This window comes from Zootoca vivipara, chromosome 3, assembly GCF_965207765.1.
Source record: "Zootoca vivipara chromosome 3, rZooViv2.hap1.1, whole genome shotgun sequence".
Lineage (NCBI taxonomy): Eukaryota > Metazoa > Chordata > Lepidosauria > Squamata > Lacertidae > Zootoca > Zootoca vivipara.
In genome coordinates, this window is record NC_142586.1 from 49,974,838 (window position 1) to 49,991,879 (window position 17,042).

Here is a 17,042-nt window from a genome sequence, read left to right on the forward strand (position 1 = left end):
AGGCTTGTGGTATAAAGCCCCTAATGAACAGAGAAAGGAGCAGGAATGGATGTAATGATATGAATTAAAAATGGGAACGCAGATAAACAATCTAAATATAAATCAACTAGGCCAATTGCTAAGAAGTGGACAAAAACATAAGCCATGATCAATGTTATAAATGCTCTTTCATCACACACCAAAAACCCAAACATCCTCATGACTCAATATGAATGCCTGTTTTGGCCTCCAAAAAAAGAGAAAGCTTTGGGCCTCCATTTGTGACACAAAACATAGATGCAATATGTAAAGGCAGTATTGTACCCAGTCTTTTTGTGAGAAAAGAATTTACTCCCGCCTTCCACTGATATAGCTAGTGATGGAAGGAGTGATACGCATAAAGATACCAGTAGGAGAATAATGCACAAAAATAAATTCTAAATATAGGACTTTCTGGTTCCTAAATAAAAAATAAAAAAACCCTTTCCCCAGGTGAAGAGGATTTTAGCAGAATTGTGATGAGGTGGTAACAATTAAAATTAATCATAAAAACAGAAAGACCTCAGTGATCAGACAGTCATCATCCCTGACCACTGGTCCTGTTAGCTAGGGATCATGGGAGTTGTAGGCCAAAACATCTGGAGGGCCGAAGTTTGGGGATGCCTGATCTAGCCCAACATCCTGATATTAACAGTCTCCAATCAGGTGCTTATGGGAAGGAAGAAATCTGGTCCTGAGCACAGCAACTGACATTCAGAGGCATGCTTTATCCAACTGTGGAGGCAGAACATGGTGATATGGAGGAATCATGGTGAAAGGTGGAGATATTTTCTATCTGCTATCTGGAGAGGTTGTGGGTGGAACTTGTGAACTTCTGGATGCACAGCATGTGCTCTACCACTGAACTGTGGCCCCTCTTCTCCCAATTTCTTGAGAGAAAATTCATCATAGAATCATAGAATCATAGAGTTGGAAGAGACCACAAGGGCCATCCAGTCCAACCCCCTGCCAAGCAGGAAACACCATCAAAGCATTCTTGACATATGGCGGTCATCCTCTGCTTAAAGACCTCCAAAGAAGGAGACTCCACCACACTTCTTGGCAGCAAATTCCACTGTCGAACAGCTCTTACTGTCAGGAAGTTCTTCCTAATGTTTAGGTGGAATCTTCTTTCTTGTAGTTTGAATCCATTGCTCTGTGTCCGCTTCTCTGGAGCAGCAGAAAACAACCTTTCACCCCCCTCTATATGACATCCTTTTATATATTTGAACATGGCTATCATATCACCCCATAACCTTCTCTTCTCCAGGCTAAACATACCCATCTCCCTAAGCCGTTCCTCATAAGGCATTGTATCCAGGCCTTTGACCATTTTGGTTGCCCTCCTCTGGACACGTTCCAGCTTGTCAGTATCCTTCTTGAACTGTGGTGCCCAGAACTGGACACAGTACTCCAGGTGAGGTCTGACCAGAGCAGAATACAGTGGTACTATTACTTCCCTTGATCTAGACGCTATACTCCTATTGATGCAGCCCAGAATTGCATTGGCTTTTTTAGCTGCTGCATCACACTGTTGACTCATGTCAAGTTTGTGGTCTACCAGGACTCCTAGATCCTTTTCACACGTACTGCTCTCAAGCCAGGTGTCTCCCATCCTGTATTTGTGCCTTTCATTTTTTTTGCCCAAGTGTAGTACTTTACATTTCTCCTTGTTAAAATTCATCTTGTTTGCTTTGGCCCAGTTGTCTAATCTGTTAAGGTCATTCTGAAGTGTGATCCTGTCCTCTAGGGTATTAGCCACCCCTCCCAATTTGGTGTCATCTGCAAACTTGCTCAGGATGCCCCCAAGCCCATCATCCAAGTCATTGATAAAGATGTTGAATAAGAAATGTGATGGATGGAGTTCAACATAATCAATAACTCATGTGGAGAGCCTGGCTTTCAGTGGAGACTGCCTGGTGAAGGGGAGGGCTTCAACACCCTTGAACACCACCATGGCTGAATACGTGGACTTAGGCATTGTTTCTCATCATGCCGTACTCTTGAAAAGCTGTAACAAGGGCCAGGAGTGCAGCCAACAGAGCTGTAACTGATGAATGTGCATGTGATTTTATGTTTAACTCTAACCGATTTTATCTTTTGTATATCTTTTCTTTCTTTATTTAGCAGGATTTTTATACAACTTAATCATCAAGACCTCTAAGTGGTTTACATAAAACAATATAAAGTATACATTGAAAATAGCAATAAAACCAGAGGTTAAAAAACAAGCTTGCAACCTCATTGTACCCCTCTTAGAAAAAAATAAAGTGTTACACAGTGTTACACAGTATATGTATATTATCAGGCCAGGTTCAAAATTGTTAACAACTTGGGTCTAGGATACCTTAGAGCAGGTATCCCCAAACTGTGGCCCTGGAAGGCGGAAGTTTGGGGATGCCTGGGCTAGATGGATCACTGGCTCTTCTTATAGTAGGGCTAAGGGAACAAGTAGTATGACCTATAGGGAAGTTCACTATGTTCTGTGTTTCACGTAAACTGTGGCTTTGAGTGGCCACGTACTCATAAGGAAAGCCTTGTTCACACTGAGGGCTATGTGTGTTTGGTGGAAGGAAGAGATTTGTGCTCCTCTTCCATCGTACTGCTCTGGCTGAATACTTGAATGAATGCATACCATTGTACAATGTTATGTACATTGTTGCAAACTTCCTTCTGTTCACTTATCTTAGGATCCAAGCCAATAATATTTTTCTACACCCACCTGCGCCTCCCACCCCAAGGGGCCCTCCTCAACAATGTGAGGTGTGGTCTGGGTTTGGGTGGGTTACAGAGGAATCACTGGCAACTGGGTGAGGTTCTACCCAGTTTGGGGCAATCCCTTCCTTCCCAAGCAGCCTTCTTTCGATCCATGAACTCCCTTCTGTTCTCTTAGGATCCAACTGTTGTCTGTAACAGCTTAACATTTAGGGTGCTACATGGGAGTGTGCAGTTGTCGTCTTTATTGACCTTGAATTGAACTGGAACTGGAAAATGAGCCGATATAATGTTTGCATTCTCGCTAAAAGCACAAATTTAATTAGCACTGCAACTAAAAGACAAAGGAAGAGGATCCAAAAAAGATCCTTAGCCAAGTTGTTTTGGTTCTTCACGGCACTCACTAGGGTTATTAACAAAGTTGCAACATTCATTGGCCCTGTACAATGACAGATGATTCCCTTGTCCTTTGCAACATTTAGCCCATCTGCTAATTATTCGGGCAGTGTGCGTGTCAGATTAAAATCAAGTTGCTTACTTCACATAATAAGAACATAAGAAAATTAATCCATGGAAATCACTGAGGCATTTAGTGGTACAATGTAAGATCGCATTTTCGGATGCCCTTTACATTCCAGAATATTGAGGACAGCCACAACAAAGGACAGAGGGTTGAAGTCATACTCTGAGTAGACCCATTGAAATAAGCAGATATGATTAACTGAAGTCTCCTGATTTCAGTGGGTCTCCTCTAAGTATGGCTTCGTTGAATTCAACCCAGAAAATGATTGAAATGAAAGTTATGAATCAATTGGACAAAGCCATAAAACAAGGAAATAACTGTGATTAAACAAACCAACAACTTGGATATAAAATAAATTACTAATCTAATATCAAGCTCCCCTGTTAACTAATAAGGTTTTAAATCCCTGGGATGGTACTTATCAAGTGAGTATATTCTATCTATGCCATCAATCCCTTTCCATATGATTGCTGAGTTTACACATGTATGCTTACCCACAAGTCAGATATTATCAAGTAGAAACCGCCCACAGGTTCTGCTTGGCATGGAGATAAAGAGATCCTTAATATATCATACTCAGAATGAAAGTGGGAAGAAAGGCTTGCCCTGATTTTGCCATCTTTTACTAGTAAATGATGGTTTTAAAGGCAAAAATCAGTATTTTGGATACCCAGAATGTGGACACTATTAGACGATGGTGATTCTTCTGTGCACAGGCACTGTGAACATGCATGAAGAAGGTTTGTGCCCTTGCTATTTCTTGTGATGTACCAGTAAAATAGCAGAAATCTTTCTGCTAAATTAGGTGGGCTTGCTTCAGACAGACTTGGGACTTGCCCAAACCAAAGCAGAATCTCTCCAACGTGCCCTGAAGCAAGGCACTTCCAAGCAATTTGGAGATTTTGCTGGTAAAACCCCCCAAAAAACAGGGCATCTGCAAGAAATAAAACCTTTCTCCGTACTTTTGCCTTATAAGAAAATGCCTGGGGGAGGAGAGGGGGGAGGAAGAGTTCTTTTGTGACTGACAGTGTAGCTTCTAATCAAAGAGAATGATTTTGCATGTTAAGACCTTTAAACCTTCCCCTTAAATAAATTCAAACAAGACTCAAATTTTGGTTTGGTTTTTTTTTTTTTTTGCAGAATTTAGGCCACAACTTTATTGATTACAGCAAGTAAGTGGTTGCATAGGCTCTGGTTTGACTAGCTCCCTGCACCATTGCAGGTAGCGCTGACCCAGGGCACCAGCATAGGTCATCCTAGTGTGAACACCTGGATAGGCGGAAAGCTGGGCTATGTCCAACATCCAGATGTCCCTCTGGACTCAGGCACGGGCCCAACCCCCTCACAAACCATGGAGTCCCTGGATTCCTTTAACGGAATCCCCTTCACATAGGGATGGCGAGAGCGCTCCCCCATCCCTATCACCTGAACCAGTGCCTATCCGCAACCTTACAAGTTGTGATGATTTGCTACGCGGCAGGTGAAACCCAAGTGGCACCAGCCAATCAGCCAAGTGGGGGAAATTCCAATTGTGCCCCTGTCCCAACGACAGACGACACACAACAGTATAGCAAGGTCAAGTGCAAGACCCTAAAAGTAGGGAAAGGTGGGCAGGTGTTCTGATGCACAGACTAAAGAGGAAGCTCTGGGTCATGCGCATGGGTATATATAGGTCCCTCGACCCATTTAGACAGCATCCAATTGGCCCGATTGAACCCTGCATCAAGGGACCTACCAATAGGGTGTTGTGGCTATCCAATCGTACCCACCCACAGCACAGGGTTTGGTTGCCAGGTTTCACCGCAACACTCTTTGAGGGAGGACACTATTTCCCCCAGGCTCTCCAATCGCAGTGCTTTGGGGAAGACATAGTGAAGCAATGTATCGGCTTGTTCTTGTCTGTGCTGTGCTCTTTGCTGGTTCCGTTAGTGCTGCTTATTCCAGTCCTTCTGCTTCTGTGCCACATGGCCATACAGCCTCACCTGTCAAATCAGTTTTGCACATAGTTTCTGTGACTTTTCATGCCAACTGAGCAGAATGCAAGCCTGAAGCTGGTTGTTGTTTTTTAAACAACAAATCACCATAACTCTTCATTCCCAGCCCCCAGGCTTCTAAAAAACCTGCAGTTTACGTTCTTAAGGAAACCTCTACAATGTCATTTTCATTTTTTAAAAATCATTTCCCACAAAACCACAGAGAGGGAAGCAATTTCCATTTAGTTGTCCCACCCCGAAATTAACTAACACAGAAAACTCAAACTGATTTGTCTGTAATTTGGCAAGTTTCTTTATCTAGGGGCACCTCGTTCATGTATGCTATATCATACAGATTGCCCACAAAATAACAGGAAATGGTAAGTGAATACTTCTTTAACCACCTCAAAACTGAAAAGACTGCCCTTGTAGAAGAACTTCTATAGCTTTCCTTCTGGCATTTGGCAGGATTTGTCCTCTCAGAAGGGAAAAAACATTGGGTCCTTCAGGAAAAACCTTTAATGTGCTCAGCATAAAAAGACCTAGACATATTAGTCTATGATTCATAAAGCTTTATCTGCTCTGGTGGAAATAATACTACACCTGCAAATTTCACCCACTTCTTTGAATTAGCTTTGTAAAATGCTTGTCCTCATAATAGGAAATGGGAATGGTATGAGGCTTCATTTTTCTAAATCAGGAATTGGGCCTGAAACAAATTGGGGAAGCCTCTGAAGAATTTTGGCCGAAATTGGATTGTTTTCTGGATCTGACCTGAATATTGTATTTGGTCCACACCACAAATAATTATGATCATTTACTGGTAAAATGGTGCAAATGAGTTGTGCTCATTTAGTGAAGGCATTTAATCAGCCTTGAGATAACTAGCATGTCAGAAAATTTCCATTATAGTCCTGTTCTTGATTCCCATTCCTTTCTATAGGCCCCAATGGAATGTGTTAATAGTAAATTATGGGCATTAGTGGAGGGGAGAGGAAGTGGGCAAGGGGAAATTTCGGTGCACACGCACCAGCAGGAGCCCCAGACTGGCTCAACTGGTGTATTTGCACTGCACCAACCTTATTTCCACCTTGCCCAATAAGGCTGATGCAGTGCAAAATTATATCTATTTAAATAATTTTGTATACAGATGATATCATAGTATCTAAGAGGTGTACAGGAGGGATTCAGAATGCATGATAAAATCAGTTACAAAGAAGAGAAACACCTCACTGAAAATGTCTCCGAAATGACAAAAAGTCTTTCTTCACCAAGACACCAGACTATCATCAGGCCTGATATCAGCTGGGAGGTAAGTCCAAAGAGTTTTGTATGAACAAAGTTTTGAAAAGAATGGAGTCTTTGTGCTAGATACAGGTCAAGAAAGAGCAAATATGGTCAAGAAGAATTCAAGTTCAATCTGTGGCACAAAAGGCTTGGACATAGAGACTTCAGGATTATAGCAGACCTGCCAAAGAAAGGTTTGTTGAGAAGAATGGAAAGTTGACCTGAATAGTGAAATATGTGAAAGTTGGGGCCGCAGGTGGGGCTCACAAGCTTGAGGAGTAGGTGTGTGATTCTTCAACTGGAGTAAACTCAGGTGACGGTCAGATGCCTTGTCAAGCCCAGATGGTATAACAGGCCTGCAACTTGGCCAGGCCTGCAGTGTTGCATGTTTGCTGATTGTCCCACCATAAAGGAAAGGAATGAAGGCAAGCAGATAGGCTGGGTGGTCTATGGCTGGGATTGATGGCGGTATATGGAGTTATTGTGGTCGCTGGGATTGGTTATAATTTTTGAACAATGATAATGGATTAGTGCGGGTAATTAATTGAAATGGAATTTATTTTGGATCTGCATAGGGAATTAACTAAGTATAAATTAATCAAAAAGAACTGCTTATCTGGAGTGATTTGGGGGTTAGATAAAATTAACAGAAAAAAATAATTGGGGGGGGATTATTTGGATGGGAAATTAATTGGCCTTCCATCTGTGAAATCTAAAAAAAATTCTAGTCAGTATTTCTAAATCTTCAAGTATAGATAGAAATTAGCATATGCAAATGTGTGCCATCTTTCATCCTTTTTTTGGTGGCGGGTATTTTTTATTTTTATTTGGCAATGAATACATGTTACCCTACATAAAGGACAAGTTGGATCATTAGAGTGTCGCACAATTTGTACGCAGCTGACTGAAATGAAATTTACTCTGGTGAAAAAGGAAATGTTGCTGCCTCTTTGAGAGTTTATTTCCCAATGTTTTGGATTGATGTATTGATTTCCTTCTCTCTTTTTTTGCCCTGGAAATGCACAATTCTTGACATCCTGTGCTCAGTAATACCCATGTTATTACCTGGGGAAATGTGGAATTGAGGTTTAAGCACATACCTTTGGCTTGGCTCACATGTGAGTTCACATACCACATTCATCCCAAAGGTAAGGGTTGTTTTCCTTAACTATTCCTGTTATTCCCTTCATAGGTTTCTATAATGATTTCCCCAGGCGATTAAAAACCACAAGGATGAATGTAAACAACAACTGCCATTTTTCGTTCCACTTTTCACTTTGTTTGCCTTTGTTACTGGAGTTCAAATGAAATGCAATTCACCACCACCCATTTCTGTCATGACATGAGTTCTTTCTCACTTCCCTCTTCAGAGTTTCTTTGTCAGTCACCTGACAGCTTTTACTTCAATAAAATGTTTTCCTGGCTTCTCCTGGGGCCCAGCTTTTAGTTTTCTAGGAGCACCATCATCCTTACAGCCACTGTGAAGACTTAGGCACCAATTGCTCCTCACTTCAAGAGACAAGGACTATGACCTTAAACGATGGTGGCACAGCCACAGTCTACGGAAACTATTCTATTGTTGCACGCAATCCCAATCTCCAAGTGGTGCAAGATTCCAGGAATTCCAGGCAGTTACCCATTGTTTGGTTTCCTTGGAAAGACGGACAGCAGAGACTGTGGTGTCTTTATGATATATGGTTTATTTACACATATATACAATCTGAGCCTACGATGGAGGGGCTCACATTATTAACACTCCAAGAAGATCTTGCTTCTCCCACAACCACAGCCATGGATTCAAGCAGAAATCAAGCATGGCTCTGTCTCTCTGGCATCTGCCTCCTTCTACCTCTCACACTCCATGATCAAATCTGATTTCCCACTGATACACTTGGAGTCCCCTTCATCTTCTTTCATCTTTCTGCCCCTGGGCCAGTCCACTTCATCCCCTGCCCCAAATTGCAAAACAAAGTTATGCCGCAAGTCTTTATCGAGGGGCACCTTCTTCTAGATAAGTTAACCCAGTCCACCCAAAATGGTGGCCAGGATGTCCCCTCTCTGCTTACTCTCAAACAACTTCATGGGCCCAAACAAAGGCATGTAACCTTTCCAGTGGTTTTTGACCCCAAAGCTCATGGGACTGTGGGTGACTCTGGGCTGCTGGGGACTACTTAAGGGCAGCACCCTGTACATTGACTTGTCCCCACCCTGCAAAGCCATCTTGGAACACCCAAGGGGTAAAGTCACTGGAGGGTTTATCTCACTCTATTCAGCAGGTGCCAGCTGCTCCCCTGGTTACATGCACACAGGTCTCCAACTTTTCCTGTGTGTTTTCTTCCACCGCCATTTCCTCAGGTGCTGGCTCCTCCTCCTGCACATTCACATGCACCTCCAATTCCTCCTGCTCACGCATGGACACTTCTTGCATTCTAATCCTGCACCGCTGGCACACATAAAGTGAAGAGATCTACAAGTAGCAGCTCTTCACCTCCATCTCAGAGTTCACTCCCTCTGAGGCACCTTTTCCCTGCATCCTCTCTTCTACAACAGGCTCCCAGGGAGTGCAGAAATACAAAAGTGACTATTTTGGAGAACAAGTAACAGTAATTCCTTTCTGGCATTAGTCTGCAACACACACAAGCAGCAAAAGCATACCAATTTGTTCTTGGACATCTGAGGGGGGAAATAATTTCCTTATGCCATGCAACAGGAACAAGTGTTTGTTTGTTTTAAAATCAATTTGTTGTTGTTGTTTAGTCGTTTAGTCGTGTCCAACTCTTCAATTTATTTCTTATCAAATAAAATGGTGCCTCTTCCAATTGTTCAGAAACCATATAAGACCACCTCTTTAAAAGCCAGAAAAAATAAGGAGGTAATAAACCAGGTAGAAGGAGCTCTTAAAGGGGTGGAAGAACAGGCAAGCTTCTATCCTAAGTTGTGGAACTTACTCTGCATTGAGGTATGTCTGGCATCTTCATTATATGTCTTTCTGCAAATGCTGAAGATACATCCCTTTACCCTGGCTTTTGACACTTCAGCTGTATATTTAGGGTCCACTTTATTTCTGTGCTTATTAGTTGTTTTTACCTGTTTTTACTATTGTGTTGTAACCTGTCCTGGGACTTTAGGGTGTTGGCTGGGTAATAAATAAATTAAGTGATGACAGTGCTGCAAAAAATGAACTGAGAGCTCATGCGGTCTCTGGGCCACTGATTGTCCACCTGTAACCAGCCCAATACTAGGGATATCTTAGCAGGGGAACTCTCATTCCTTGAAATCCTTTGTTGAGACTGAAGCTGGAATTTTTTTTTCACACAAAAGGCATGTGTGTTACTACCTTTGTCTGGTGCCTCATAAATTTTAAGGAAACATTTCTGTTTTGACAGGAACTTAGGGGTTAAGTCTGATATCTGATGCTGTGTATATCATGATTAGGGGACTAATGACAGGCCTTGTGGTTTTAATATTAGACTTGTTGCCTAGTTGCTTCTGTCTCATTTGTTTGATGACAGATTTTATTGCTGCTGGTTTGTTTTTAATGACTGTGCATCACTTTTTTGCCTGCTTATGGAAGAGCAGTATATTAGGGTAGTTGAGCTTTTTTTAGGCAGACCCCCAAATTGTTGAGCCTTTTTAAAGGAAACCACCAAAATTGTTGACAACCCCCCTAAAAAACATACAGGAAAATCTCAACATGGCTACCTACCTGTAACTAGGAAAATCTTAAGTCGGGCATCTCCAAACTCGGCCCTACAGATGTTTTGGGACTACAGTTCCCATCATCCCTGAACACTGGTCCTATTAGCTAGGGATGATGGGAGTTGTAGTCCCAAAACATCTGGAGGGCTGAGTTTGGGGATGCTTGTCTTAAGTATATGCATATTAAAAATATAGGTGCTGACCCTTAGCCTCCTCTCACAACAAAACAGAGCAAGGCTCAAGTGAGCAATCTAGAGCACAGGAGCTGCTAAGGAAGGGAAATGGGGTCACTTTGCATGCACAAGGTCCCAGGTTCAATCCCAGGCATGTACAAGTAGGACTGGGAAAGATTTCCTGCCTAAAACCCTGAAGAGCTGCTGCCAGTCAATGTAGACAATTGTGGTCCCCACTCTGCCTGGTACCTCCTCAAATAAATGCTGCACTGTGGCAGCAGTGATGCCAGAGTACGTCAAGTCACCAGAACACTGCATGTCACATGCATGGTGCTTGCTGGAATGCATAACCTGGGCTGACTGCCTCTCTGGCTGCTTGTTCCAGCAGAGACCCTTCCCAGCTGCTCTGCTGTGAGGAGAAGGCAAAGGAGGAACAGTCTAAGTCCGAAGAAGGAGGCATCACGGCCACTGAGGCACCAGCTCAGGAGAATACAAATAGCCAGTAGGCTCAAGACAACCACTCATGCTCTTAATAACGGTTGGCATCATGGTGTTGGTATCTCAGGTGTAGCACTAGAATGAGACTCACTGCCAACCTCCAGATGAAATGGCCCTGCTGTTGTCACTTCCCGTTTACCTGCAGGAGTTGCAGGAGCAAGGGAAAAGAGGAGGAGCTTCCACTAGGCTTTTCTTCTGAGCTGAGATGAAAATTGGGCTCAGAAGAAGAAGGTGAATGGGCACAGTTACTAGGGTGGCCAGATGCCCTCTCTTAGACTGGGCAGTCCTCTATTGAGGGTCCAGCCTAGTGTCTTTACTTGTCCTCCACAAATCTGCTATTCTGGATGTTGTGTGGTTTTGATTTTTTTTCTTAACTCCCTTGTTTCGCTCTGCTAAGCCGCTGGGCCATGGCAGTGTGGCCATCTTTGTTCCTGGTGGCAGCAACTGTGCACACCGTCAGAGCTGAAGGGGGAAGAAGAAGAAAATGAGCATAGGAAGAGTGAGCAAGTGGGTACTTCTTGGCACACCAGGAAGCTTCAAAAGAGCAGGAGAAGAGGGCATCGTCTCGGAGTGAGAAGCGGCTGCTTTAGACAACATTTATTCTCTCTGGCACACACAGCACAGCAGCAGCCCCTTCCCTTGCCAGGCTTTCTTGCTTCTGTGGTTCAAAATCCAAATTGGCACAAAGAAAGGCAGCAGTTGGTATGACTTCTGAAAGTGAGCCCTAATTAGTCCGCCAGTGGCATGGGAGAATCTTAAGAGCAAAGGATGGCTCCTTGACTGAATACACACTCTCGTGGTTGCTTCTGCTGCTGCCCTGTTTGTATTTCTCATTGGAAAGCCACAGAGGGCAGCTGTGGCACATGGCAGTGAGGGTCATCATTACTCAGGATGGCTGGATTTGTCCATTACACCTCCTGCCAGTTTTTCCCTTTTTCCAACCTCAAATTCAGTTTTCACTTCACATTTGCACATCAGTTTGGGTGTTTAAAGAAGTCTTCATGAAAATTCACAGGCAGGTCATGTAATCACAGCCCTTCCCCACAACCGCGAGTTGTATTGTGCAATTTTATTTACTATAGTTTAATCTGTATTGTGGTATTTTAATTATAGTAATTATTCCTAACTTTGCATCTATAAATATAAATTAGCAAGCAAGTTTTATGCAAATTGACATTCTCTTAGGTTCTCTCTTTTTGCATATCCTATCTGTTTGTTTTTGGCAACAAATAAACGGCTACCCTACCAGCAACAGGAGTGAAGAGAAAGGGGTCTCACCAGAGTCTGGCCTCAGTGCTTTAGGTAACATTGTTGTTGTTTAGTCATTTAGTCGTGTCCGACTCTTCGTGACCCCATGGACCAGAGCATGCCAAGCCCTCCTGTCTTCCACTGCCTCCCGCAGTTTGGTCAAACTCATGTTGGTGGCTTCAAGAACACTGCCCAACCATCTCGTCCTCTGTCGTCCCCTTCTCCTTGTGCCCTCAATCTTTCCCAGCATCAGGGTCTTTTCCAGGGAGTCTTCTCTTCTCATGAGGTGGCCAAAGTATTGGAGCCTCAGCTTCAGGACCTGTCCTTCCAGTGAGCACTCAGGGCTGGTTTCCTTAATGGATAGGTTTGATCTTCTTGCAGTCCATGGGACTCTCAAGAGTCTCCTCCAGCACCAAACCCTAGTTTGCCCCTAAATGTTCACTCAGCAGAGATCAACACCAAAGCCCAGTTTCTTGCCAAGGCTCCTGATACAATCAGGTGTGTTGTGTACAAATGGCGGGCTAGAGAAAGAAGGGCTTGGCAGTGTATTCCTACTTCTGCTCACATTTTTCTTTACATATCAGGAGACTGAATGCCTGGAGAAGTCTATTGTTTATGTGCATATGTAAAGTACTTGAATAAACTTGTTAGAGGGTTGATAAAGTCCTCACTGGGTCCATCAATCCTCACAACTCCCCTGTGGACAGGTGGAGTTTGTGTCATTCTATGGGATAACGCCTGTATCATGTATGGACAGCAGGGACTGGGTGTGTCCAATTGCAGCTAGTCCCCCAGAATAAGTCAAGCGCAGACATAGAAACAGTAACAATAATGCATTCTGAATGGTTAGCTGCTGCAAGCACCAGAGCATCTGCTTGGGGCCTGATTATCCCCCACGCAGGGCAATCCTTATACAAACACTTCTGCAGATCTAATTGTAAAGTAAATTTTGAAATACTTCTTCATGGAACTCTCCACCCCCGTTCTGTCCACACCAAACCATAGGGGGAAAGCAAAATGGTGAAGAAATCACTTTTGTGTGTGCAATGTTTATTGAACTAAGAGAGGCAAGTTGTCCAGTGTGATGAGAAACAAATGTAAAAATCCCTGGCTTCGCAATTCTTTTGCAGCACACAGAGGGTTTAACTAGCAAGCAGCGCTTTCTATTTCCAAAGAAGCGAAGCTTTGGTGGGTTGCTAGCACTTACTAGAACAAAAACCTGCAAATAATTAAAAAGAGGAAACGCAAGGGAGAGAAGGACTCTAAGAGTTGCCTACAGAGGCAGCTTTGGGGTTGAAGAGTTGCTTGTTTTTCGCTTGTTCTTTGCTTAGTGCTTAATTGTCTGAAGGAGCTGAAAATAAGGAAAATGAAACAAGAAAGGCATTTTGGAGTGATCCTGGCATGCCCTACAAACAGTTCTCTGATTAAAATAGGGACGTCCTATTCTGACTGGGCTGCCCCAGCAACTATGGGAAGCATCTAACATATATAAAACATACTAAAACATTAAACATAAAAACTTCCCTGTGCAGGGCTGCCTTCAGATGTCTTCTTAAGGTTGCACAGTTACTTATTTCCTTGGCTCAGGGGTTGCATAACTCCCTATCCTCCAATATTTCTCTGATGAAAATAGGGACATCCTACCACACGCTCCAACATTTATCCAGTGAAAATAGGGATGTGCTAAGGAAAAGCGGGACATTCCAGGATCAAAGCAGAAACTGGTGTGGCTTTTGTAAATCTGGGACATCCCTGGAAAATAGAGACACTTGATAGGTCTGTCCTGGATTGATATAATTTTGAGGAACGTCATGCAAATCACCAATGCAATGTTTGTCATGCTTAGATGTTGAAATTAATGGACATAGGGTTGCTATATGTTTGGAATTTCCCGGACATATACGGAAAATCTGGATGCATGGCAAGCCATATTGACAGTGTCGTTTTTGCTAAATTTTATATAAAATAGCTCTAAATATCTCTAAAGCAACAATTTTGCCTTGTGGTTTTGCAGAAAAAGTTTAACTTTGGTCAAAAAAAAGGGGGGGGAACCATCTCATCAACTTTTGTGTCCAGATTTCCACTTTTTGTAATATGGCAACCCTATACTAAATTAGGTCCATCTCATCTCATGACAATTCTAAAATATGTTCCTGGAAAAGCTGATATTTTCACTGGAGAAAGGGTGACTTCAATTTCATCATCACTTTCCTTCTTCTTTTTAAATGGGAAAATATTATTATTTCACTGTTTAAAAAAAAATGCAAGGAAACCAGTAATTACAGTCACTCTGTGCTGCAGGAACAGCAACTGACACTGGGGCAATTAAAAGGGGTATTAAAGGTGCTGGTGGTGAGAGGGGATTCATTCATTACTTGTCCCCCAGCTGTAATCAACAGGTAGTAATAAAATAGGCAAGACATGCAAACAGGAAATTCTTGATTAACATAGGAGAAGAACTTTGTTGAACCGAACCTTGTGTTAGAAACACAATAAAAGTATATTGGCTTTGAAGAAGGCACCCCTGCCTTATATTGCACTATATTAAATATGTTGTGTGAAATCTGTTTTATTTCAACTTCCTGCTATTATGGAAAAGCAATGCATCAGCAGCGCAAAGGTTCTGGTGTGGAAGCAATGGCTGTGTTTATGCAAAGAGTGCCTGCGATGTTACCACTGTGCTTCTGGATCCAATCACGAAGAAAACAGAAACTGTACCACATATGCAATGCATCAATTAATCCCAACATCCGCTTATCAGCCATTCTTCTGTCTGAATAAATATCATCTTATCTTTGAGCAAAAATAATGGCGGCTTGAGTATGCTCAAGTGTTAGCAGATACATATCCATCTGTTTTAATGACTTATATCTGCTCATGCAGCAAATCGGCTTGCATTTCCTATCCCGATTCAAATCCAAGTGTAATCATAATGATGTAATAATTGCTATGTGATCACTGCAATCACACTTTCCATTCTAAAACACCCCACCCTTTCCGCTTAAACTGCAGGTTTCAATGCAAAAAAAGTGCAAACAAAAACACCTCCTTTCTTTTTCTTTTCTCTTTTCCACTATTCTGATGTGCGCACAAAGTCTGTAGCCTCATTGGTGCCACACTGCTGCACAAAAATGCTCTCGCTCACAAGCCAGCGCTCAGCGTAGAATCACATCATGCTTTTAGAATCAATTGTTGCTTGACTGTGTTTTCAGTGTAGGAAAGGAACATTTTCAAAGTTATCTTTTATTTAGAACAAATGACAACTTGGAAGTGCTTTTAAAGTACCGAAAATAAAAACAAAGCACTTTTTTTCAAGCGACATTTCACTGTGGCTGCAGTTATTTTTCAAATCCAATTTCATTTGTCTATACATTTCAGTGCGGATGACATGCCGCTCACATCAACGTGAACATATCCTGCTATGAAATCTTATTTTATTTATTGTGGTGTTAACACTCATCCAAGTAATACAATGATTTCCATTCATAGGGGAGTTGTGTGCAGATCTCTCCCGTCATAAAATTGAGAATGTGGGAAGAATTTATGCCTATCTTCCACTTCCAATTCAGACATGGATATTGCAAGCCACTCTCAGTTTGGCATTCCGGTCTATGGTGGCCCCAGCCAACGTTATCTTTAATCACATGGGAGCTATTTCTGGGATGAGTCCAGAGAACACCACTCAGTTATGGCAGAAGTTTGAAATAACACGGAACAAACTTACAGTAAAGCTGCTTTCACTGCTATTACAATGTGCCTCAAATCACACTTCTCTCCCATACTTCCAGGGGAAGGGAATTTCTGCTCATCAAGTCTTCAGGCTATATTCAGCCCACCCTTTAGGAAAGCTGTATTGGCATGCCTATTAAAGGCAGATGTGCCTCCCTTTAGTGGATTACTGTAGCAACCCACCCTCCCATCTATATTTTAAGGAGTAAGGATTAGCCAGTGGCCCTAGGGATCCGCTAGAAATGGTTGGGCTCCTATTCCTATCAGAATGGATGGCCGCTTTCCCCACTTACTCTGTGCTGTGAGATTGTCAGGGGTTAAGTTTAATTGGCCAAGGTTGGAGGGAAGGAGTGACATGAAGGGCAGTGGCTGTCCTTTCTACCCTTGCATTAGGGCAACCAGAGCTGTTTCAGTCCCAAATTTAGGCTGGGATCCAGCATGGAATGTAGGGGTAGCCAACAAGAACTATATACACCCCCTGGAGCTCAGTGGAAGATAAAAGTGGTATATAAATTTAATAAATAAAATGAAATAAATAAACAACCTGCCCTCAAAATGTTTTGAACTACAGCTCCCAACATCCCCAGACAGCAGGACCAAGAACAGGCTTCCTCAACCTCAGCCCTCCAGATGTTTTTGGCCTACAACTCCCATGATCCCTAGCTAGCAGGACCAGTGGTCAGGGATGGTAGGAATTGTAGTCTCAAAACATCTGGAGGGCTGAGGTTGAGGAAGCCTGACTAAGAAGAAAGGAGTTATAGTCCATAACAACTGGAGGACACCATGTTGTCTGTCCCTGGACTAGATCAATGCCATACAAAAGTGATGACACATCCTGATGGACTCCAGCTAGAAAAGCTAAGGCTGCTGAGGAAACTCTTGGACGGAGCTCCTGTTTAGATGGGGTTATTTGTCAGGAAGCATTGTTGCTGTTATTGATTTTACATTTATTGTATCTTTATTTTAGATGCCATTATGATTTATGTGGAAATTGTTTCATTTCCGTTGCACACTTTTGGATGTTTTATTTATTGTTCATGACTGCTTTGGTTATGTATGTCATTTTTGTCATTTTTTCATGTTGTAAGCTGCCTTGAGCACAATTTTAACTATAGAAAGGCAGCATGCAATAAAATATCTGCCTGTCTGTCTGTCCGGACTCCCTGGTCCCTGTATATA